At 44.0% G+C, this 25,231-nt stretch overlaps 1 protein-coding gene across 2 annotated transcripts in view; it reads right to left on the bottom strand.

Annotated features, from left to right (window-relative positions):
* The window catches only part of agps (alkylglycerone phosphate synthase), a 218,479-nt gene that overhangs the window by 165,713 nt on the left and 27,535 nt on the right, over positions 1 to 25,231 (bottom strand). The window lies entirely within an intron of this gene.

Genomic DNA, 25,231 nt, shown 5'->3' with positions numbered 1-25,231 from the left:
CAATATCATAAGTATTCAACTTAAGCTAACAATTCAACGTTGTGTAACATTACCGACAGAATCAAAATGGTTCAAATTGCGTCCCACAACTAATCACTACTCATTTATCGGAAAAGTTCCTTCCATTGGATAACTTTGAAAGTTCTCATTTTAATTGGAAGAAATTTCTGCTTATCCCGTACTGACCGTCAGATAAGCAATCTGATAAGTTAGCAACAGTGGAGTAGAGAAAGGTGTTTTTTTTAAATAAGCTTTTGTGGGATGTGGGCATCATAGATCATAGATCATAGAATTTCGGCCCATCGAGTCTGCACCGGCTCTTGATGAGCACCCTACCCAAGCCCGCACCTCCACCCTATCCCCCATAACCCAGTAACCCCACCCTAATTGTCCTTTAAGAGTCAATCACATTGCTGCGAGTCTGGAGTCACATGCAGACTATACCAGGCCAGGATGGCATGTTTCCTTCCCTGATGGACATTGAACCAGGTGATGTTTTTAAAAATGATGAGCAAAGATAGTTTAATGGTCACTGTAATGATATGTATATTGGCTGGGATGTAAAGAGTTAACAAGTTAATGATAACGCTTCTTACCACTAGAGGGAACCACAGAACAGTTATTATATATATATATATATATCATGTGACTTGGGGATTCTGGGAGTTAGGAGAAGGTTGTGAAGAAGGAATGCGAAGAGTGTCAGGCAGAGAGAGCAGTCTTGAGAAAGTCTGCTAGTTAGAGATAGCATTGTTTAATATAGAAACCTTCTACTTTAGGAATGTGAACGAAACTTAGTTAGTAGTGTGAATAAATTTATAGTTTTGATTGTTAACAAAGCTTTGAATTCTTTATTCAACACTACGCAGCCAAGCCATCCGGGTAAAGCAAAATAGAGAACACAACAGTCACCATTACTAAGATTAGCTTTCCATTCCAGAATTTAAATTTCACCAGCTGCCATGAACCATTGAACCCATGTCCCCAGAGCCTGGGCCTCTGGATTGCTAGTTCAGTGACATTTACCACTACACCAGCATCTCCCAAGATCGAGCTGGGTGTCATCAGCGTACATGTGGAAACTTATGCTTGCTTTCGGATGATATTGTTGAGAAGTCCAAAGATGACTCCTTGGTGGGCACCAGAGGCAACAACTCAGATTAATGCATTTAGTTTGTGATGGTCAAGAAAAAAAAGTAATTGTATAAGAAGGTATAATTGCAGGTGGAAAAAAATCAAATTCAGTCCTATTGATAGATTATACAGTTACAAAATAAGGAAAGCTAGGTTTAACTTTGATTTGATTTATTGACACACGAAAATGAAATGAAATGAAAATCGCTTATTGTCACAAGTAGGCCTCAATGAAGTTACTGTGAAAAGCCCCTAGTCACCACATTCCGGCACCTGTTCGGGGAGGCTATTACGGGAAGTACATGTACCGAAGTACAGTGAAAAGTATTTTTCTGAGGTCAAGGAAATGTACATAGTAGACAGAGAAGCATAATCGACAGAGAACATTGACAAATGGTACATCGACAAACAGTGATTGGTTACAGTGCAGAACAAGGGGCCAAACAAAGAAAATACATGAGCAAGAGCAACATAGGGCATCATGAATAGTGTTCTTACAGGGAATAGATCAGTCCAAGGGAGAGTCGTTGAGGAGTCTAGTAGCTGCGGGGAAGAAGCTGTTCCCATGTCTGGATGTGCGGGTCTTCAAACTTCTGTACCTGCTGCCTGATGGAAGGGTCTGGAAGAAGGCAAAGCTTGGGTGGGAGGGGTCTCTGATAATGCTGTCTGCCTTCCTGAGGCAGCGAGAGGTGTATACAGAATCAATGCGAGGGTGGCAAGCTTGTGTGATGCGTTGGGCTGAGTTCACCACATTCTGCAGTTTCTTGCGATCTTGGGCCGAGCAGTTGCCATACCAAGGTGTGATGCAGCCGGATAAGATGTTCTCTATCTCATAGCTGTAGAAGTTTGAGAGAGTCGATGCAGGCATGCCGAATTTCTTTAGCTTCCGAAGGAAGTCGAGGATCCAGCTGCACAGGGAGGGGTCAAGTCCAAGGTTGCAGACTTTGGTTATTAGTCTTGTCGGGATAATGGTGTTGAAGGCGGAGCTGTATTCTATGAACAATCTTACATAGGTGTCCTTGTTGTCGAGGTGTTAGAGTGTTGATTGTAGAGCCAGGGAGATAGCATCTGCTGTGGACCGGTTGCGGTGATAGGCGAACTGCAATGGATTCAGACCGTCTGGGAGGCTGCCGTTGATCCGTCTCATGACTTGCCGTTCGAAGCATTTCATAATAACAGACATCAGGGCCACTGGTCGGTAGTCATTGAGGCAGACTGCCTTGTTCTTCTTTGGTTCTGGTATTATGGTGGTCTTCTTGAAGGAGGTGGGGACCTCAGAGCGGAGGCGTGAGGTGTTTGAAGATGTCTGCGAATACACTCGCCAGCTGGTCTGCGCAGGCTCCGATTGCTCGCCCAGGGACTCTGTTGGGGCCCATCATTTTCCACGGGTTCATTTTCAAGAAGGCAGCTCTTACCTCTGAGGCTGTAATAGTGGGTATGGGTGTGTCCAGGGCTGTTGAGGCGGGTGGCACTGATGTGTTGGCTGACTGTTCAAAGCGGGTATAGAACTTGTTCAGTTCATCGGGGAGGGATGCTCCAGCCCAGAGATTCCGCCTGGCCTTGTTTTGTAGCCTGTGATCTTGTGTAAGCCCTGCCATAGACATCGTGGGTTTGTGTCGTTGGCCTGGGACTCCAGGTATTGTCTTGCATATACACTACAGTAGAATATAAAAGCTTTCCAAACAGCATTTGGGTTTTTATTGAAAGTAAATTCACATTGTCTGAATAAAAACGAATTAAAAAAAAAAAAGAGGAAGAAACGATGTCACAGAAGAAAAAAATGTTTTTAGATAAAGCAATGTCTTTTTCTTTGAAAAAGGAAACCACTTAGACAGCATGTTATTTTTCATTCATGTTCTAACAAACACAATTTAGTCTTCTGGTTGCCACACTACCAGAAGGATGTGGAGGCTGTAGAGAGGGTGCAGAAAGGATTTACCAGGATGGTGCCTGGTATGGAGGGCATTAGCTATGAAGAGAGGTTGAATAAACTTGGTTTGTTCTCACTGGAACGAAGGAGGTTGAGGGGAGACCTGATAGAGGTCTACAAGATTATATGGGGCATAGACAGAGTGGATGGTCAGAGACTTTTTCCCAGGGTAGAGGGGTCAATTACTAGGGGGCAGAGGTTTAAGGTGCGAGGGGCAAGGTTTCGAGGAGATGTACAAGGCAAGTTTTTTTTACACAGAGGGTAGTGGGTGCCTGGAACTCGCTACTGGAGGAGGTGGTGTAAGCAGGGACGATAGTGACGTTTAAGGGGCATCTTGACAAATACATGAATAGGATGGGAATAGAGGGATACTGACCCCGGAAGTGTAGAATATTTTAGTTTAGATGGGCAGCATGGTCGGCGCAGGCGTAGAGGGCCGAAGGGCCTGTTCCTGTGCTGTACCTTTCTTTGTTCTGATCCTGGCACGTCCAATCCACAACTCCTTCCCAGGCAATTTGTAGTTATTTGCCAGGGCGTGACTCGTGCTGCAGGTTTTGCTATGTTTTGTATGGTACTTCTTGCGGGTGGTGGGGGAGTAAGTTACAATTCAAAGCTGATGAGCTAAAAGTAACAGTTATAAATTGTATTTTATTTTACCCTTTTTATTGGTAGTGTTGATCACAAATTTAAAAGTAGCTTAATCTGGAATTTTAATTTGCCTTTGCATATCACTTTTCAATTCTGTAGTAATCAGCTAGCATCTGTTGCACTGCAGGAAGCAACAAAAATCATGGAACTTTGAATCTAATTAGAACTTCACATACTATTTTGCAAGAGGTTCATTTCCCTCAAGAATTTAACTGCTCCAGAGAAAATGGTTACCATTAAAATTATCAGTATTTTCTCCACTTAGCTTGTTACCATAGCGGTCATGCCGGACTAGTAGCCTTTCTTTGCAAAGTTACAGCCAAAGCATGAACATTTGCATGACAGTCAAAAATTCAGAATATGGCAGCTATCACAAATTATTTCCACTAGGTCTACAGATAGCATAATAATAGAATGCCAATGATAATCGATAAACAGGCATTGAATTCATATCTACACAGTCCATGGAAAGCCTCGACTTATTTAGAATGACTGTTCAGAATCAGACCAGCCTATCTTTCTCACATTGAATAACAATAATAATAATCTTTATTGTCACAAGTAGGCTTACATTAACACTGCAATTAAGTTACTGTGAAAAGCCCCTCGTCGCCACGTTCCTGCACCTGTTCGGGCACACAGAGAGAGAACTCAGAATGTCCAATTCACCTAACAAGCACGTCTTTGGACTGTGGGAGGAAACCGGAGCACCGGAGGAAACCCACGCAGACACGTGGAGAACGTGCAGACTCCGTAGACAATATAAAGCATGCACAGGTGCAACTCCAGTGCAAGGTCATGGATGACAATCTTCTGAAGTTTTTTTGAATTTCACTGCCCTACTGCGACATGCAGCATTGCTTATAACATCTGCCTCACGGCTGGAGAGCATACTTAGTAGTTGATTACTGAAAATACATTAGTGAGTTAAGTGATTTTGTTTTTTATTCTCAGTAAAGTAAAATTATCCTTAGTGTACTCATAATATCTGCCTTGGCACCTCTTTTCAAAATATTTATTACCCTGAAACTTTGTATGTTTCCAGGATAGTCCTCATGTATGCAGCTAGAGCTTTAAGGACACCATGAAAATTTTGAGACTAACATTTATACTAGAGTCTGGTGATCGGGTGCTAAGAAACTAGCTTTACTGGGTTCAAAGTTTAATCGCAATAAGCTCCTAAGAAGAATGGAAAGGAGGGGGCCAAATCCATAAGATAAGGCAGCACGGTAGCATTGTGGATATCACAACTGCTTCACAGCTCCAGGGTCCCAGGTTCGATTCCCAGGGGCAATGGATAAAAATAACCAGCAGCAAACGTTTAGACTGCATCTCAATATCACTGAAGAGTATCTGCACCTGTGACCCCTCTTTCCCCACCCATATTAACACTTCAAGGAAAATCGACAATAAATACTTTAAAATGTATTTTTTTGTTTAGGCTCACTTTTGACTGAGAGTTACTAATTGACAAGTAATACCAATCCTGTGTCATAACTGTGCCTTAGAAATTGTCAAGAATTTTAACACAAATAAATCTTCAGTACATCATGTCAAATTTTCAATATAGCATGTTAAATTGTAGTACAATATTTAATATACAATGCTACTTTAAAAAAGTCAGTTTATGCTGACGTCGCCTGATTTGTTAATAGGTCGTCTACTGCATACAAGACTAGAAATTATCATCAAGCTGAAGAATGGGCTTTAATCTTTGCTTTTCCCACCTTACACTCTGCAACAGTAAATTGCTTGGAATAATGTATCTCACAAATTAACTTCCAGTCATTGATCTCCCATAGCTTGCTCATGCTGTGAAGTTTAGGGGTTAGTAACAAAGAATTAAGCACCTTCTGGGATGTTTGCCTGAGAAACCTATACCCCATGTCTGTACACACAGTTGGGATCTGACTCTTACTCGAATTGCATTGGTTGAGAGCTTCAGAAACGCAGCACTGACATTAAATGAAATTAGAGGGAAGAGTTTAAATACAAAACTGGATATTTGTAGTTCTTCAGTTATTTTTCAATTTAAAATTAAACGTGCACAATACTATGTTAATTATGCAAAGTAAGCAAGAACATGAAATCAGATGAGGGAGCTCAAGTTGTTTGGTGTCAGCCTCATTTCAGGATTTCTGACTTGTATTCTTTTAAATTCTTTCATTCTAAATTTTAGTTTAGAGATGGAAAAAATTACTCAAACTTGAATGTTAGCTTTGCATATTTTTGATCTACTTCAAAAATAAAAATATCTTTATTCAAGGCATTTCCAATTTTCTACGAAACACAAAGCAACCATTTAAACCAAAATGTACAAAGAACAAAGCAAAGTACAGCACAGGAACAGGCCCTTCGGCCCTCCAAGCCTGCGCTGAACATGCTGCCCATCTAAACTAAAATCTTCTACACTTCTGAGGTCGTAGCCCATGTATTTGTTAACATGCCCCTTAAACGTCACTATCGCACCTGCTTCCACCACCTCTTCTGGCAGTGAGTTCCAGGCACCCACTACCCTCTGTGGAAAAAAAATACTTACCTCGCAAATCTCCTCTAAACTTTGCCCATCGCACCTTAAACCTATGAATATGGAGATACGGCCAGCTGCCTGCTGGCTCACCAGCTGAGAAAGCAGGCAGCTCTGAGGGAGATAGCAGCACCAGGTCCAGACGGATTCCCGGTGGACTTCTATAAAATATTTGCGGCTGCACTGGCCCTGCACCTGCACAGATGTTCAATGACTCGCTACAGAGGTGGACCCTTCTAGCCATGCTGAAACAGGCCTCGATATCAGTGATCCCTAAAAAAGACAAAGACCCGATGGAGTCCGGGTCATACAGACACATCTCACTCCTCAACACTGAAGCCAAAGTCGTGCTGAAGACCCTGGCGAGGCGACTGGAGAGTCACGGAGAATCAAATGGGCTTTGTCAAAGGCACACAACTAACGGTGAACATCAGACATCTGCTGAACGTGATGATGACCTCACCCAGGGTGGAGACACCAGAAGTGATCATCTCCCTGGATGCAGAGAAGGCCTTCAACAGAGTCAAATGGCGGTATCTCATGGAGGTAGTGGAATGGTTTGGGCCAGGATTTAACTCGTGGGTGAAAGTACTGCACAGCACTCCCAAAGCAAGCATGTGGACAAATGCCACCAGCTCTGAACACATCCAGCTACACAGCGGCACAAGGCAGGGATGCCCATTATCCCTGCTGCTATTAGCCCTGCCAATTAAGCTGCTGACTATCGCCCTCAGATCAGTGAAGGGGTGAAGAGGCATCCAGAGGGGAGACAGGGAGGATAGAATCTCAGTTTACGTGGATGATCTGATCCTCCGCGTCTCAAACTCCCCAGCCAGAATGAAATAATGGAACTAAGGGAGTTCGGAACCTTCTCGGGTTTCAAACCCGGAGCAAGAGCTAAATCTTCCCTGTGAACCTGCATGAGGGAGGGAAACCAGAGCTGGGGATAACTTAAAGACAGGATGAAGGAGTACTGACGGGAGGGGACCTATACGTATACGGCAGAACAATGAACCTGGGGAAACCAATGGCCAAGCTCCAGCTCCCGAAAGGGAAAGAGCTCCAGTATATGGAAATAAGGAACTTCCTCTGCAAGGAGACCACTACGTTCCCCCAACTACCAAGACACTCCCTACTGGACAGACGTCTAACCTCAGGCAAACGAGGAAACGGTAATTGCGTTGACATGTATGGACGACTGCTTGAGGAGGTATGGCTGGATGAGGCACAAGAAAATGGTGAGGAAGAGCTGGGGATAGAGGTAGGGGGAGGACTCTGAATCAAAGCACTGCACAGGGCGAACTCCACCTCCTCATACGCAGGGCTGAGCCTAACGGAGCTAACGGTAGTGTGCAGGGTGCACTTGACCGGAACTTGACCATCTACAAGTTTGCTGACGATATGACCATAGTGGGCCGGATCTCGAATAACGACGAGTCAGAATACAGGAGGGAGATAGAGAACCTAGTGGAGTGGTGCAGCGACAACAATCTCTCCCTCAATGCCAGCAAAACTAAAGAGCTGGCCATTGACTTCAGGAAGCAAAGTACTGTACACACCCCTGTCAGCATCAACGGGGCCAAGGTGGAGATGGTTAGCAGTTTCAAATTCCTAGGGGTGCACATCTCCAAAAATCTGTCCTGGTCCACCCACGTCGACGCTACCACCAAGAAAGCACAACAGCGCCTATACTTCCTCAGGAAATTCGGCATATCCACACTGACTCTCACCAACTTTTAAAGATGCACCATAGAAAGCATCTTATCTGGCTGCATCACAGCCTGGTATGGCAAATAATCGGCCCAGGACCACAAGAAACTTCAGAGTCGTGAACACCGCCCAGTCCATCACACGAACCTGCCTCCTATCGGACTCGAAACGTTAGCTCTTTTCTCTCCCTACAGATGCTGCCAGACCTGCTGAGATTTTCCAGCATTTTCTCTTTCCTTTGCCTCCCATCCATTGACTCCATCTACACCCCCCACTGCCTGGGGAAAGCGGACAACATAATCAAAGACCCCTCCCACCCGGCTTACTCACTCTTCCAACTTCTTCCATCGGGCAGGAGATACAGAAGTCTGAGAACATGCAACAACAGACTCAAAAACATCTTCTTCCCTGCTGTTACCAGACTCCTAAACGACCCGCTTATGGACTGACCTCATTAACACTACTCCCCTGTATGCTTCATCCAATGCCGGTGCTTATGTAGTTACATTGTGTACCTTCTGTTGCCCTCTTATGTATTTTCTTTTATTCCCTTTTCATTTCATGTACTTAACGATCTGTTGAGCTGCTCGCAGAAAAATACTTTTCACTGTACCTCAGTACACGTGACAATAAACAAATCCAATCCAATCCAACATGCATGAGTGGGTTCTTCCCAGGGGTCGAGGACAAATGTGAACGGTGCCATGGAGGCCTAGCCAAGCACACCCACATGTTCCGGTCCTGGACCGTCTTTTTCAAGGCCATGTCCAAGGTTGTGGGGACGAGGGCAGAGCCACGCCCACTACTGGCAGTCTTCGGAGTATCGGGACAGCCAGAACTCTTCACAGGGACAGGGGCAGCCGCCCTAGCCTTTGCCGCCCTGATTGCCCGCTGAAGACTCTAGCTCGGCTGGAGATATCAGATAACTGCCGCCCCTTCACGAACCCAGTTTGGTCCTCATCTATCACACAACCCTCCATGCGCGTCGCCAGCGCGTTTGCCAATTGCTTCACGTCCACATTTATCAAAGACATTGGACGATACGAGCTGCATTCCTGAATCCTTATACCGCCCAATCTTCCTCACCACTGCCTGTCACCTCACCTAATGCGCATGCATCCTGCTGGCCTTCTCCCCATCTTCATACAATGACCCCCTAGCCCGCTGCAACTGCCCCACCAACTTTCCCATAGACAGCTCGAACTCCATCTGGAGTTTCTTCCTCTGCTTCAACAGCCCCTCCACAGGGGGCCAGCAAATACCTCTGATCCACCCCAAAATGGCCTCCAACCATTCCGTCTTATCCCTATGCGCCCAGGAACCCCCCCCCCCGCCATTACCATCTTAAGTGCCTCCCAAAACACAGCAACTGAGACCTCTTCAATCTTATTGAGCTCCCCCACTGATCAGTCATATCCACCTTTCAATGGACTCCTCCAGGCCCTAGTCCTGCCCACACCTCAGGTCCCTCAAGATGGCTTCCACAATCACCACCCCTTACCAACTGCGCCATAACAATGTCTTCAACGTCAGTAATTCACCCCTCCCACATCCCAAACACCAAAACAAAATGTCCCACCTCCCCCAGCCCAGTCTCCTCGCCTCTCACCCAAGCCACTGACAAAGAAAACCAACACCCACAACTCCCTCTGTCTCCCCCCCTCATTTCCGTTAACTAGCCTCCCTAACAGGATGACCCCCACCAGAGGCAACTGACCCGCTTCCCCTATACCAAAGTCCCTTCCCACCCTCCTTGCCCCACCAACCCCTGCACCGCACCAATCCCTGCCTCCTTCCCCTCCCTTCCCTTGTTGCCCACACACTTTGCATTACAAACCACAGCAACAGGGGGAGGCGAAAAAGGCACAAGACTCTACATATACACAATTAACTATACAGTTAATATGGCAGAAATAAAGTCCAACCACACAACCCCATACAAAAACACACGGAGGAAGGGTTGTGAGATCCCTCCCAGAGTTCTCAAACGTCCCCCAATCTGTGGTCCCTCAAAAAGCTGCTCACCTCCTCCGGCATTTCGAAATAATGCTCCTGTCTCTCCGCTCCCCCACCCCCAACCACGCGTGACCCACATACGAGCTGGTGCAGCACCTTTCTCATGCAGAGAGCCGCCATAACCTCGTTAAACTCGGCCTGCCACTTGGCCTCCCAAGTCCTGGTATATACAAACCTTATGGCCTTCCCAGGGCACTCCCATGTCTCCTTCACCCACTTCAAAATCTTCTCCTTATCCAAGTAAGATGTAGCCTCGGCAGTTCTCCCGCTTTCGGTCTCCTCCACAGCAACGTGTGCACCCAATCCACACAGGTGGCACTTGAAGACCTTCTCTCCACCCAACTGCTCCAACATCTTGGCCACATACTTTGTGACCTGCATTCACTCCATCCCTTCAGGCAGCCCCACGATTCTCAGATTCCATCTCCTCAAACGATTCCCCAGGTCATCGACTTTCTCCCTCAACTTTTTCTGACCCTCCGCCATCATCTGCATTTCAACCTCCAACGAAGCTAAACAATTCTCATGGTCAGCCACTGCCTCTTCCACTGTCTGGATCAACACATTCTGCGCTTCCAGCCTCAATGTTTATTTAGCCTTTAATTGGAGGAAACTGGGGTAAATCCAAGGCTGGATGTTGTATATGCAATGGAACAACATAAATGCTAGAAGTGTTGCTAAAATTCACATAGAACATACAGTGCAGAAGAAGGCCATTCGGCCCATCGAGTCTGCACCGACCCACTTAAGCCCTCACTTCCATCCTATCCTCGTAACCCAATAACCCCTCCTAACCTTTTTGGACACTAAGGGAAATTTAGCATGGCCAACCCACCTAACCTGCACGTCTTTGGACTGTGGGAGGAAACCGGAGCACCCGGAATAAACCCACGCAGACACAGGAAGAACATGCCGACTCTGCACAGACAGTGACCCAGCGGGGAATCGAACCTGGGACCCTGGCGCTGTAACGCCACAGTGCTAGCCACTGTGCTACCGTGCTGCCCACATTTTCACTGGGGTGATGTGTACCAGACAATAAACCCAGCAAAGATCAAACTTTATGAAGTTAGGAAAGAAATTAACCAAAGGACAAAGTTTGAAAAATAGAAAAAACTAACTGAAACATTTCTTTAAAAAAAACTTGACATGACTCTGATCAGAGATGATTGTGTTCAAAAATATTACTCCATCCAGTATCTCAATGCAAATGACATCTGTTCCCTGAACTACTGAAAATCTATATTTGGATCTCAGTTTACCACATACATATTTTAATAGATTAAAAACCCAAATCAGTACTACATCCGCGATAAACAAAGGCACATGAAGATTAACGGTTACGGGACAGCGATTTGATAGCATATTTCAATACATTGCTGTGACAGCCAACAGCAATTTAGTTACTGCCATACATTTAGAACTAGATATTTCTTATTCTTTAGAAGTATTCCTTAATTTAAAAATAAATATGCTCAATGCTACATTCATTAAACAAAGAAAGCAGAAACATAAACAAATTCTGGTTTTTAGGATGTAAGAAAAAAAATAGTTTTTCCTTTAAATCTTGAAATCCCAGGTTCCACGAAGGTTTCAGGAAATTTCCACCATTTGTAAAAATAACCCATCATTTGTTGAGAGAAGATGATGTGTGCTCACGCAACTGCATCCAAGCAAATCAAACTAGTGTTTAGTTCTTTTCTAAAAATTGAGATAGGGATGCAACTTGATAATAAATTACATACAGCAACTTACACTTGTATGGCATTTTTACACAAAACATTCCAGGGCATTTCAAGGTGGCAAAAATACCTAAATATCAAGGACTGATGGGAGAAGATTCAGAAGCAGATGCAAAAAATACAATTTCTAATTTTACAAATGACACCAAATTGGTATTGTAGTTAACATACAAAAGATGCAACACTATATATAAGACAATATTATTAAAACTTTCAGAATGCATATGTCATTGGGAATTCATTTCAATATCAGTTGTACATCTTGGTAGGAAAGAGGCCACATACTGCTTGGATAATAAGCATCTAATGGGACAAAGGAGGGAAGTGATCCAGCAGCACACATTCACAAATCACAGTAGCACAGATTAATAAAGCCCATATAAAAACAAGTGAGCACCAGGGTTCATTTCTAGAGGTTTTGAATTGAAAAGCAGATGTGTTAAGCTTGTACTGACCAATGATTAGACCACATAAGGAGTATTGTGCAGTCTTGGTCTCCATATAATAAAAAGGGATGAAAAGGCATTGAAGAAGGTAAAAACAAATTACAAGGGTGACACCAGAACTTAGGGGTTATAACTATCAGGAAAGGGTGAAGAGGCAATGGTTTGTTTCTCTAGACAAAACTAAAAAAGGCTGAGAAACGACCGAATAAAGGTCTATAAATGAAAAGGTTTAATAGGGTAGGCGGAGAGAAAAGTTTTTCACTTGTGGAGAGAGTCCAATGCTAGAAGATATATATTAGTCATTAATAAAACTAATAGTAGGCTTGTGTTTGTGCCCGCGGGTTTGATGGTTAGATTATTTTGTTTTTGTTAAAATTTGAGGTTTAAAACTGTTAAAATTATAAATGCCTCAAAAAAATATTTTCTAAAAAAAAAAACCAATAGCAAATTCAGGAGAAACTTATTGACCAAGATCAGGTTTAGAATACAGTGTAATTTAAAGCAAATAGCGTAGATACATTAAGGAGAAGCTAGATAAACATAATGGAGAAAGGGATAGAAAGATGAACCAATAGGTTAGATGAAAAGAGGCGGCTCAAGGGGAGTATAAATATTGGGCCGAAAGCCCCGTTTCTGTACTGTGGACTCAATTACCAGCGATACCCCCCTTCCCCCATGTATGCATTTCTTTAATATCAAAAACTACTTTTAAAATTACCTTCAATAACCCATAAAAAGATGCAACTCCAACGATAAATCTGTCTCAGCATCCATGCCTATCACACATGCCTATCATAATAATAATCTTTGTTGTCACAAGTAGGCTTACATTAAAACTGCAATGAAGTTACTGTGAAAGTCCCCTCGTCGCCACATTCCGGCGCCTGTTCAGGTACATTGAGGGAGAATTCAGAATGTCCAATTCACTTAACAGCACGTCTTTCGGGACTTGTGGGAGGAAACCGGAGCACCAGAGGAATCCCACGCAGACACAGGGAGAACAAAGAACAAAGAAATGTACAGCACAGGAACAGGCCCTTCGGCCCTCCAAGCCCGTGCCGACCATGCTGCCCGACTAAACTACAATCTTCTACACTTCCTGGGTCCGTATCCTTCTATTCCCATCCTATTCATATATTTGTCAAGATGCCCCTTAAATGTCCCTATCGTCTCTGCTTCCACTACCTCCTCCGGTAGCGAGTTCCAGGCACCCACTACCCTCTGCGCAAAAAACTTGCCTCGTACACTAAACCTTGCCCCTCTCACCTTAAACCTATGCCCCCTAGTAATTGACCCCTCTACCCTGGGGAAAAGCCTCTGACTATCCACTCTGTCTATGCCCCTCATAATTTTGTATACCTCTATCAGGTCACCCCTCAACCTCCTTCGTTCCAGTGAGAACAAACAGAGTTTATTCAATCGCTCCTCATAGCTTATGCCCTCCATACCAGGCAACATTCTGGTAAATCTCTTCTGCACCCTCTCTAAAGCCTCCACATCCTTCTGGTAGTGTGGCGACCAGAATTGAACACTATACTCGAAGTGTGGCCTAACTAAGGTTCTATACAGCTGCAACATGACTTGCCAATTCTTATACTCAATGCCCCGGCCAATGAAGGCAAGCATGCCGTATGCCTTCTTGACTACCTTCTCCACCTGTGTTGCCCTTTTAATGACCTGTGGACCTGTACTCCTAGATCCCTTTGACTTTCAATACTCTTGAGGGTTCTACCATTCACTGTATATTCCCTACCTGCATTAGACCTTCCAAAATGCATTACCTCACATTTGTCCGGATTAAACTCCATCTGCCATCTCTCCGCCCAAGTCTCCAGACAATCTAAATCCTGCTGTATCCTCAGACAGTCCTCACCGCTATCCGCAATTCCACCAACCTTTGTGTCGTCTGCAAACTTACTAATCAGACCAGTTACATTTTCCTCCAAATCATTTATATATACTACAAAGAGCAAAGGTCCCAGCACTGATCCCTGTGGAACACCACTGGTCACAGCCCTCCAATTAGAAAAGCATCCCTCCATTGCTACCCTCTGCCTTCTATGGCCTAGCCAGTTCTGTATCCACCTTGCCAGCTCACCCCTGATCCTGTGTGACTTCACCTTTTGTACTAGTCTACCATGAGGGACCTTTTGTACTAGTCTACCTTAATATTTTTTAAGACACCCAACACCTCGTCTTTTTGGATCACAATGTGACCCAGGCTATCTACACCCCCTTCTCCAGACTCAACATCTACCAATTCCTTCTCTTTGGTGAATACTGATGCAAAGTATTCATTTAGTACCTCGCCCATTTCCTCTGGCTCCACACATAGATTCCCTTGCCTATCCTTCAGTGGGCCAACCCTTTCCCTGGCTACCCTCTTGCTTTTTATGTACGTGTAAAAAGCCTTGGGATTTTCCTTAACCCTATTTGCCAATGACTTTTCGTGACCCCTTCTAGCCCTCCTGACTCCTTGCTTAAGTTCCTTCCTACTTTCCTTATATTCCACGCAGGCTTCGTCTGTTCCCAGCCTTTTAGCCCTGACAAATGCCTCCTTTTTCTTTTTGACGAGGCCTACAATATCACTCGTCATCCAAGGTTCCCGAAAATTGCCGTATTTATCTTTCTTCCTCACAGGAACATGCCGGTCCTGTATTCCTTTCAACTGACACTTGAAAGCCTCCCACATGTCAGATGTTGATTTGCCCTCAAACATCCGCCCCCAATCTATGTTCTTCAGTTCCCGCCTAATATTGTTATAATTAGCCTTCCCCCAATTTAGCACTTATCCTTGTCCACCAGTACTTTAAAACTTACTGAATTGTGGTCACTGTTACCGAAATGCTCCCCTACTGAAACATCTACCACCTGGCCGGGCTCATTCCCCAATACCAGGTCCAGTACCGCCCCTTCCCTAGTTGGACTGTTTACATATTGTTTTAAGAAGCCCTCCTGGATGCTCCTTACAAACTCCGCCCCGTCTAAGCCCCTGGCACTAAGTGAGTCCCAGTCAATATTGGGGAAGTTGAAGTCTCCCATCACCACAACCCTGTTGTTTTTACTCTTTTCCAAAATCTGTCTACCTATCTGCTCCTCTATCTCCCGCTGGCTGTTGGGAGGCCTGTAGTATACCCCCAACATTGTGACTGCACCCTTCTTATTCCTGATCTCTACCCATATAGCCTCACTGCCCTCTGAGGTGTCCTCTCGCAGTATAGCTGCGATATTCTCCCGAACAAGTAGCGCAACTCCGCCTCCCCTTTTACATCCCCCTCTATCCCGCCTGAAACATCTAAATCCTGGAACGTTTAGCTGCCAATCCTGCCCTTCCCTCAACCAGGTCTCTGCAATGGCAACAACATCATAGTTCCAAATAGTAATCCAAGCTCTAAGTTCATCTGCCTTACCCGTAATGCTCCTTGCATTAAAACATATGCACTTCAGGCCACCAGACCCGCTGTGTTCAGCAACTTCTCCCCGTCTGCTCTGCCTCAGAGCCACACTGTCCCTATTCCCTAGTTCTCCCTCAATGCTCTCACCTTCTGACCTATTGCTCCCATGCCCACCCCCCTGCCATACTAGTTTAAACCCTCCTGTGTGACACTAGCAAACCTCGCGGCCAGGATATTTATGCCTCTCCGGTTTAGATGCAACCCGTCCTTCTTATACAGGTCACACCTGCCCTGGAAGAGCTCCCAGTGGTCCAGATAACGGAAACCCTCCCTCCTACACCAGCTGCTTAGCCACGTGTTTATCTGCTCTATCTTCCTATTTCTAGCCTCACTGGCACGTGGCACAGCGAGTAATCCCGAGATTACAACCCTCGAGGTCCTGTCTTTTAACTTTCTGCCTAGCTCCCTGAACTCCTGCTGCAGGACCTCATGCCCCTTCCTGCCTATGTCGTTAGTACCAATATGTACAACGACCTCTGCCTGTTTGCCCTCCCCCTTCAGGATTCCCTCTACCTGTTCGGAGACATCCTGGACCCTGGCACCAGGGAGGCAACATACCATCCTGGAGTCTCTTTCACGTCCACAGAAGCGCCTATCTGTGCCCCTGACTATAGAGTCCCCTATTACTATTACTCTTCTGCGCTTTGACCCTCCCTTCTGAACATCAGAGCCAGCTGTGGTGCCACTGCTCTGGCTGCTGCTGTTTTCCCCTGATAGGCTATCCCCCCCCGACAGTATCCAAAGGGGTATATCTGTTCGAGAGGGGGACAACCACAGGGGATTCCTGCACTGACTGCCTGCCCTTTCTGGTGGTCACCCATTTCTCTGCCTGCACCTTGGGTGTGACCACATTTACATAACTGCGATCTATGACGCTTTCCGCCACCTGCATGCTCCTAAGTGCATCCAATTGCTGCTCCAACCGAACCATGCGGTCTGTGAGGAGCTCCAGTTGGGTGCACTTTCTGCAGATGAAGCCATCCGGGACGCTGGAAGCCTCCCGGACCTGCCACATCTCACAGTCAGAGCACAGCACCCCTCTAACTGACATTGCGTCAATTAATTAAAATTAAAATGTCTTTTTTTTTTTTTTAAATACTTTTTTTTACATTTCAAAGTTACTGTCAACTATCTGTTTCCTAGCACAAGATTTCTAATAGAAATGCGATAGCTAACTATAGAACGTGCAGACTCTGCACAGACAGTGACCCAAGCCGAGAATCAAACCGGTGACTCTGGCGCTGTGAAGCAACAGTGCTAACTACTGTGCTACCGTGCCACCCAACACATTATTGTGAAGTGTTTGCTTAAAACATAAAATAATCCAAATCGGTTACGCTCCCAAAGAAGTGTTGGTGGTTTAAAAAAAACAAATAATTTTACTGAGATTGATATACATGCATTTTAAATAGAGTCAAAAATACATGACTAAGAACTGCACGCAAAATAAAGTCTATGAGGCTGTTCGTGTTAATTTATGGAATAGACTGCCACCCAGTGGGAAATGGATGGCACAGTCATTTTAACTCCCAGCCACAGGTTCAAACCCAATTCCAAAGGGCTTTCTTTTCTCCAGTAGTTACACAAGTCTTAATATAAATTGAGATTTAGACATTCAATCACGTTCAAAATCATCATTAATCTATCAGACAAAACTGTCAACTCCTCAACACTAACAATCAATCTTTTCCAAGACTTACAAGGATGGCTCATGTATTTAACTTACAGCTACAATTGGAATTGGAGGGTGGAATTCAATGGAAAAATGTCTAAGTTAATTTCTGGCGGGTTCTTCAAGGGGTTCGGGGAATTTCCCACTGCTATCCAATAAGTCACTATTTTGGGCCCGGGGAAGATTCTCCCCGGTTTAGCCCACACTTAGAATTTTTTTCAGTAGTGGGGAGCTGAAGAGATCGGGCCGCCAATTTTAAAGGGTGCCCAATCTCTAAGTGAACTTTTGGGTCCCCCACACCAGCCACCCATGGGCAATGTCACCCCCCACACCCATGGGTACTACCCCAAACCGCCCCAAGTAAGGACACACCGCTATGGGGTCCCTGAAGGGGGCTCCCCTCTTCAGGCCCTCCCAATCCCCCTTACAGAAGCCCCTACTTACCTGCCCTGCACATTCTCACCCTTCATAACTCCCATCCTCCTTTCATAGGCCTGGCCCCCCTTGGGCCCTGATCCTTTGCAGTGCCACCTTGGCATCCAGGCAGCCTTGCACTGCTACCCTGACAGTGCTCCTGCCAGCTTGGCTGTGCCGTGGTGCTCATGTTCCAGGGAAAGGGCCAGGGGGCTGCCCTGCACTATCCCTGGTCACCCGGGGGCTTTCACTGGCCCAGGAGACCCCCCAAGTGCCATTCCGCCTGGCCCACAGGAGCTCGGCTGCAGCCTCTCTGGGGAGGCAGGTAGATAGTGTGTAGGTAGGACAGAAGTAAGTTTAAGGCCTACTTTAGTAAGCGCCATTTGATCCCGCCCCTTTTGGGCGGAATTCTGATTCTGACACGTCACGGGACTTGGGTATCTCCCGCGAGGTGCAAAGGCTGCTGGGAAGGCTGCTGGGAGGCCAGCAGGAGGCTTCACCCGGGATCTACCGGCTGCATTGTGCTCTCACTCGAGCACACCAGCCACTGAATTGGACCTAGAGTATTTGGACAAACAGATCAGGAACTAAATATGACACTGTAAAAAGTCTATTGCTTTAACTTCTCTCTGACACTTACATTGGTTGCAGTTACTACAAAATGTAATCTAATTTTTTACCTATTTAGGTCCAGTTTCCACATCCCAGGAATAGGTTAAAAAAAAATTGCACTTTCAAATTTGACTCTGAACAATAACCAAATCTTAATTTGCCTGGAAAAATGCTTTTTCAGCTTTTTGTTTTGCATTTTGCTGAATCACTGCAGTGAGTTTAACCTCATGATATTATTTGAATATGTTGAACAAGGACTCCCAAGTCTCTTTGTGCTTCTGATTTCCGAAGCATTTCCCGATTTAGAAAATAGTCAATGCCTACATTCCTCCTTCCAAAGTGCATAACCTCACACTTTTCCACATTGTATTCATTTTGCCAATTCTTTGCCCATTCTCCTAGCCTGTCGAAGTCCTTCATCTACAAACTTAGCAAGTGCCTTCAGTTCCTTCTTCTAAATTGTTAATGTACATTGTCAAAAGTTGTAGTCCCAGCACCGACCCCTGAGGCACACCACTAGTCACCATCGACTTCCATCCTGAAAAAGACCCCTTTACCCCCACTCTCTGCCTTCTGCCAGTCGGCCAATCCTCTATCATGCCAGGATCTTAGCCTTAACACCAGTCTCCTATGCGGCACCTTGTCAAAGGCCTTCTGGAAATCTAAATAAATCACGTCCACTGGTTCTCCTTTGTCAGACATGACTTCCCCTTGACGAAGCCATGCTGACTCAGTCCAATTTTATCATGCACTTCCCAGTACTCCGCGATCTCATCTTTAATAATGGACTCTAAAATCTTGACAATGACTGAAGTCAGGCTAACCGGCCTCCCTCCCTTCTTAAACAGCGGTGTTACATTAGCTACTTTCCCGTCCTCTGGGACCCTCCAGGCCTCCAGTGATTCCTGAAAGATTACCACCAATGCCTCCACAATTTCCTCCGCTATCTCCTTTAGAACCCTGTGGTGTAATCCATCCGGTCCAGGTGACTTATCCACCTTCAGACCTTTCAGTTTCCCCAGAACCTTCTCCTTAGGTGATGGCCACTACACTCACTTGTGCCCCCGTTTCTCCTGAAGCTCTGGCATCCCATTAGTGTGTTCCACTTTGAGGATTGATACAAAGTAATTATTTAGTTCCTCTGCCATTTCTTTGTTTCCTATTATTACTTCTCCAGCCTCATTTTCCAGTGGTCCAATGTCTATTTTTGCCTCTCTCTTACCTTTTATATATTGAAAAAAACTCTTCCTATCTTCTTTTATATTACTATCTAGCTTACACTCCTTTAAAACTCCTTTTTCTATAAAATCATGGTTGTTGTAAAATAGCCTTGATAGGAATAGAAACAAACATTGAAAAATGTAATGCTACCGCACTGTTACAAATTGGTCATATAAATACAAACCAAGATAAAGAGCCACATGCAGCACCAGAACAGGAGGTTACCACCTTCTGGTATATGCCTTGGGATTGGGCAGTCAAAAGGCAGAGATAGGAGTACAGAAAAGTCACCATGGTGGCAAAGGAACTGGAGAGGCCAAATTTGACAGGTTTCAGGTGAACTGCATTTTATTAGAGAGGAAGCAAAATTGACACATACAAATAACCATCAAATAACCATCTCAAACAAGGGTAATGTCTAACCATCACTCCTGGAAGTTTGATGGCATTTATTGACATTGAATCCTCCCCCCCCCCCCCCCCACCCACCCCAATCAATATTGTCACTATTGACCAGAAGTTTAACTGGACCAGCCATGTAAATACGGAGGCTACACGAGGTCAGACTGGATATTCTGCGATAATTAAGTAACTCAATCCTCTACCCCTTCCACTAAGCCATTGTATCATCTGCAATGTTCAAGTTGGAATGTGATGAAATAGTCCCCAATTGCCTGGCTGAATCCATCTCCATCGACACTCAAGAAACTCAGCACCATCCAGGACAAAGCAACCATTTGATTGGCAGCCAATCCGCACGAGCATACCAAAGCCAAAATGTGCCCCCCACCCCTCTCCAACAGTACTGTGGGACTACCTTCATTGCATGGATAACAGCAAAGTTCAAGGAGGCAAATCACCACCACCTTTGAGGGAAAAAAATGTTCGCCTTTGCTTGTGATGCTACATCCTGTGAATGAATATAAAAAGAGCCCACATGCTTTGGATACTGAAATTAGAAACGGAATGAGAGAGCAAGAAATTATAAATCAAGTAAATTTAAGTACAAGGGGCAAACATGACAACATAGCAAACAGAAATTAACTATTACAGTTACAGAATGTGTAAGTAGGAGGGAGACTGATTACATTATTAGTTGATCTCCTATCAGTAATACCCAAGTCTGACATAACGACTTAACAGTCCAACTATCCGCTTATCATTGTACGAGGGTAGTTATGCACATCATAGAACTTGAAGATGAGTATGTTTCTGCAAAAACTTCAAATCAGTAGCTTTGATTGTCAGTAGCTTTGATTATTAAAAGTTTAAGTATTTAGTTACTTCAAGTTTTGTTTAAATCCCAGAAGTTGGTTGGATGAAAGTTCAATTATCAAATGGAGTATTGGGTGATGTGGATTACTGGTGTGGGGAATATAGTACTGGGCTCCTGCTGGTGTCGGCAGATGTAGAAGTAATGGATTGAGAGGTAAAAGGTCTGAGAGAATTTAGAAGCAAGTTATAAAACAACAGGGGGCAGATACGATGTTCAAATGCACTGGGAAACAATTTCCAGGTTTAGGGGGTGAGGGAGAGTGGTGGTGAGTAGAGCAGGTTTTTGGGATTGTTTTTTTAAGAACCAAGGACAAAACTACACAAATGGGGGTCTGGGTCAGAGACCAGAGTAAAACTTGCTAAGCAATCAACTGCATGTGTGACACTTCACATAAGTAACATATTCAAGTATCACGGATGAGTTAGATATACACATATCAATGACTTTCTGGTGGGCAGAATCGAAATGTGAAGCGATAATTCTTTTCATGATTGTGATAATCTCAAATGGCTGTGAGTGGCTGTGAGTAAGTTGCCAAATTAGTTTAAATACAGATCCACGTTAGCAGCAGAATAATGCATCGTGCACTAATCCGCAAAACACTCATTTTTATCTTTTTACTTCCCGAAAGCAATTTATAGTAGATTGTAAGTGTTAATTTTCTTATGAAACCTTGTAAACCTTAAACTACGTAATGAAACACAATTTTCTGAATATAAAAACAGACTCCATTTCTTTTACAGCCAGAGTCAAGAAATTATTTCTCTTCAGCTTCTGTTTTACCCTCAAATGTCGAGCAAGTGAAGTCTCTGATTACTTCGGATTCAGTGTGCAGTGTACTACAACGACACAGCAATATCAAAATATAGTAACATAAGCGTCTATCTAGCACTTAAAACAGCAATGTCTCTCTATTTATCCAGATGGTGGCAGTGTTGCACTGCCTTATCTGCCTCCGTTCCCAACTTCACTGCAAGATCAGTATGTGGTGCAGCAGGGTGGGAGGAGGAGAATTAACCTTTTCCAGACAAATCAAGTTAAAAGAGGTTTAGCAAGTTAAACTACAAATATATACATTAGAAACTTAATTTTTAAGTATTTCCAGTGTGAAATCTTTCTTAATTTATTACATTAAGGTACATTAACTGGTACTTCAGAAAGTGTGGTTCATGTTTGCAAGTATCAGAAAATTATTTTTTCAACTAATTTATACACATAAACATAAGAACATTAAGAATCAATTTGGCATTTGAAGGACAATCTGAATTAATATATTTCATAGACAAGAATTAAGATTAGAGATGGGATAAAATGTAACTTCATGTCTGGGCAACACATAGGACACCACTTCTATTTCTGAACAATTTAAATCCAGCCCAAACTGATGAAATTGAAGTTTATTCTTTCTGCGCTAGTCAAAAAAGGTAGTGGATGAAATTAACTTAGAAGCTATCCATTTCACAAAACTGCTAATTTATACAAGATTAAGAGCAACCTTTATGTGGGCATAAGGCTGGTTTGTTTTTTTTAAACTTACACTATCCAACTAGGAGGTGCCACAAAATTAAAGATATACTATCAGGTTGGAATAGTGGAAACTCTACCTTGACATCCTATATTTCATACTAACATTGCCTTTTCAAAGAAAAGGACATTTTAAAAAGACAAGTTGAAGTCATGTAAAGTGAAGCACAAAAATGCAATGTTTCAAGGAAGAGTCATAACGGACTAGAAACACAAGAACTAGGAGCAGGAGTGCCATCTGGACCCTCGAGCCTGCTCCACTATTCAATAAGGCCATGGCTGATCTTTTTGTATACTCAGCTCCACTTACCTGCCCTCTCACCATAACCCTTAATTCCTTTACTGTTCAAAAATCTATCTTTGCCTTAAAAATATTCAATGAGGTAGCTTTAACTGTTTCACTGGGCAGGGAATTCCACAGATTCACAACCCTTTGGGTGAAGAAGTTCCTCCTCAACTCAGTCCTAAATTTGCTCCCCCTTATTTTGAGGCTGTACACCTAGTTCTAGTTTCAGCCGGCAGTGGAAACCACCTCCCTGCTTCTATCTTATCTATTCCCTTCATAATTTTATATGTTTCTCTAAGATCCCCTCCCCATTCTTCTAAATTCCAATGAGTATAATCCCAGTCTACTTAGTCTCTCCTCATAAGCCAATCCTCTCAACTCCGGAATCAACCTAGTGAATCTCCTCTGCAACCCCTCCAGTGACAGTACATCCTTTCTCAAGTAAGGAGACCAAAACTGTACACAGTACTCCAAGTGTGGCCTTACCAGCACCCTATACAGCTGCAACATAACCACCCTGTTTTTAAAACTCCATCCCTCTAGCAATGAAGGACAAAATTCCATTTGCCTTCTTAATTAACTGGTGCACCTGCAAACCAACTTTTTGTGATTCATGCACAAGGACACCCAGGTCATTCTGCAGAGGAGCATGCTGCAATTTTTACTATTTAAAAAATTATCCATTTTGCTGTTATTCCTACCAAAACAAAAGCACATTAACTGTGCTTCTCTCTCCACAGATGCTGCTGGATTTAGGGATGATTTATGATGATACGGTGCACTGAACAAACTTTTTGTTGTAGAGTTGGAATGCTTTTATGAAGATGACTGCAATTTTGGACATGGGTTTATAGGTTCCTCCCAAGGCAATATTTAGTTTTTCAACCACATCAGAACTTTCCCTGAAAGAGATCAATGCAACATTTAAATTTTCTTTTGATGCATAGGGGGCGGCATGGTAGCTAGCACTGCTGCCTCACAGCTCCAGGATCCCGGGTTCAATTTCGGCTTCAGCTGACTGTGTGGAGTTTGCACTTTCTTCCCCTGTCTGTGTTGGTTTCCTCCGGGTGCTCCAGTTTCCTCCCACAGTCCAAAGATGTGCAGAGTAGGGGGATTGGCCATGATAAATTGCCCCTAGTGTCCAAAAGATTAGGTTGGGTTACAGGTATAGGGTGGAGACGTGGGTTTAAGTAGGGTACTCTTTCCAAGAGCCGGTGCAGATTCAATGGACCGAATGGCCTCCTTCTGCACTGTAAATTCTATGGTTCTATGCTCACAGTCCAGGCAGACAATTAAACTTTCATTATTTTGAGAACACACTTCAAAGCAATCATATATAGTCACATAAAAATACTTATCTTGTAATTGTCCTAAAAGAAATCAAAGAATATAATAACCCACGTATAAACTTGTTTTTGTATTGCTCTTTGGTGACAGGCTCCTGTAGTGCATTTCCTGAGGCCTGGAATGAGGCAGAGGGACTATTTATATATTTTTAAAAAGCCATCCAAGTTTTGGATAGAACCTTTCAAGTTTTTCTGCAACTATCAAGTGAGCTGTTATTATAACCCTTTTAGATTTACGTTGTGGTATTGTTTCATGGTGTCACTGTGTAGAAATATTTCCATCATCTTAGTCATGACATCACTGTGTGTAAGCAAGCTGGGCCACAAATATCAGCATCCACATGCATTAAATATTGAACATGCATACTGCAGCAGACTGGAGCGATTGTGTCTTCACTCAGCCGACAATGTAACAGCAGACAGAGATGACAGTACCAAACATCCAAAGCTCTTTAGCTCCTACTCTGTTTCTCCCTCTTCAGGTACCCAATTTATTACTGTCCTCTCATCAGTATCCAAAATGCTGACAATTACATTCCCAAACTCAAACTTTTCAAATGTTGTGCGTCATGGTTGCAGAATCACTAATTGCAAAATAATGTAGTACTTTAATTCTCAAATTCTAGAAAGACACAGTGATTTATGTAAATTGCCAGACAGCAGGAAACTTGATGTAATGAATGCACATCAAGATGGCCACGCAAGACACCAGGATTACTTTAATAAGTATTCAGAGAATAAATCTGAATCTCTTTAGCAAAGCGAGTGAGAACATTGAACATACGGTGCAGAAGGAGGCCATTCGGCCCATCGAGTCTGCACCAACCTACTTAATCCCTCACTTCCACCCTATCCCCATAACCCAATAACCCCTCCTAACCTTTTTTTTCAGGTATGATAGAAAGTTAGATACCATCTTAAACATGCTTCACTTGTGGTACTCAAGTGTAGCATTATACTTTCTGGCTAGCTTGCAATGAATTAGCTAAATACAACAAGAGTGCAGAAAGAAACAAGAAATCCTCGAAACAAACATGCAGCAGGACAAACAGCATCTGTGGGAGCAAGGTAGGGTTAGCATTTAAAATTCATGGACCACCACTTTGGAACCCCCCCAGGGATCTGGAGGGGTGAGGCGATTCCTGGACAGACTGACCTTCCCAAGAGTGGGTAGGGGGATGGTAGATGGACTGGGGACCCTGGTCAGGATCGAAGAGGTATTGGGGGGCCTGAAGGTCATGCAGTCGGGTAAAGCCCCGGGGCCGGATGGGT

This window comes from Scyliorhinus torazame, chromosome 2 (assembly GCF_047496885.1).
Source record: "Scyliorhinus torazame isolate Kashiwa2021f chromosome 2, sScyTor2.1, whole genome shotgun sequence".
NCBI classification, from domain to species: Eukaryota; Metazoa; Chordata; class Chondrichthyes; order Carcharhiniformes; family Scyliorhinidae; genus Scyliorhinus; species Scyliorhinus torazame.
The sequence above is the reverse complement of the archived record's forward strand: the minus strand, read 5'-3'. Positions and strand labels throughout refer to the sequence as shown.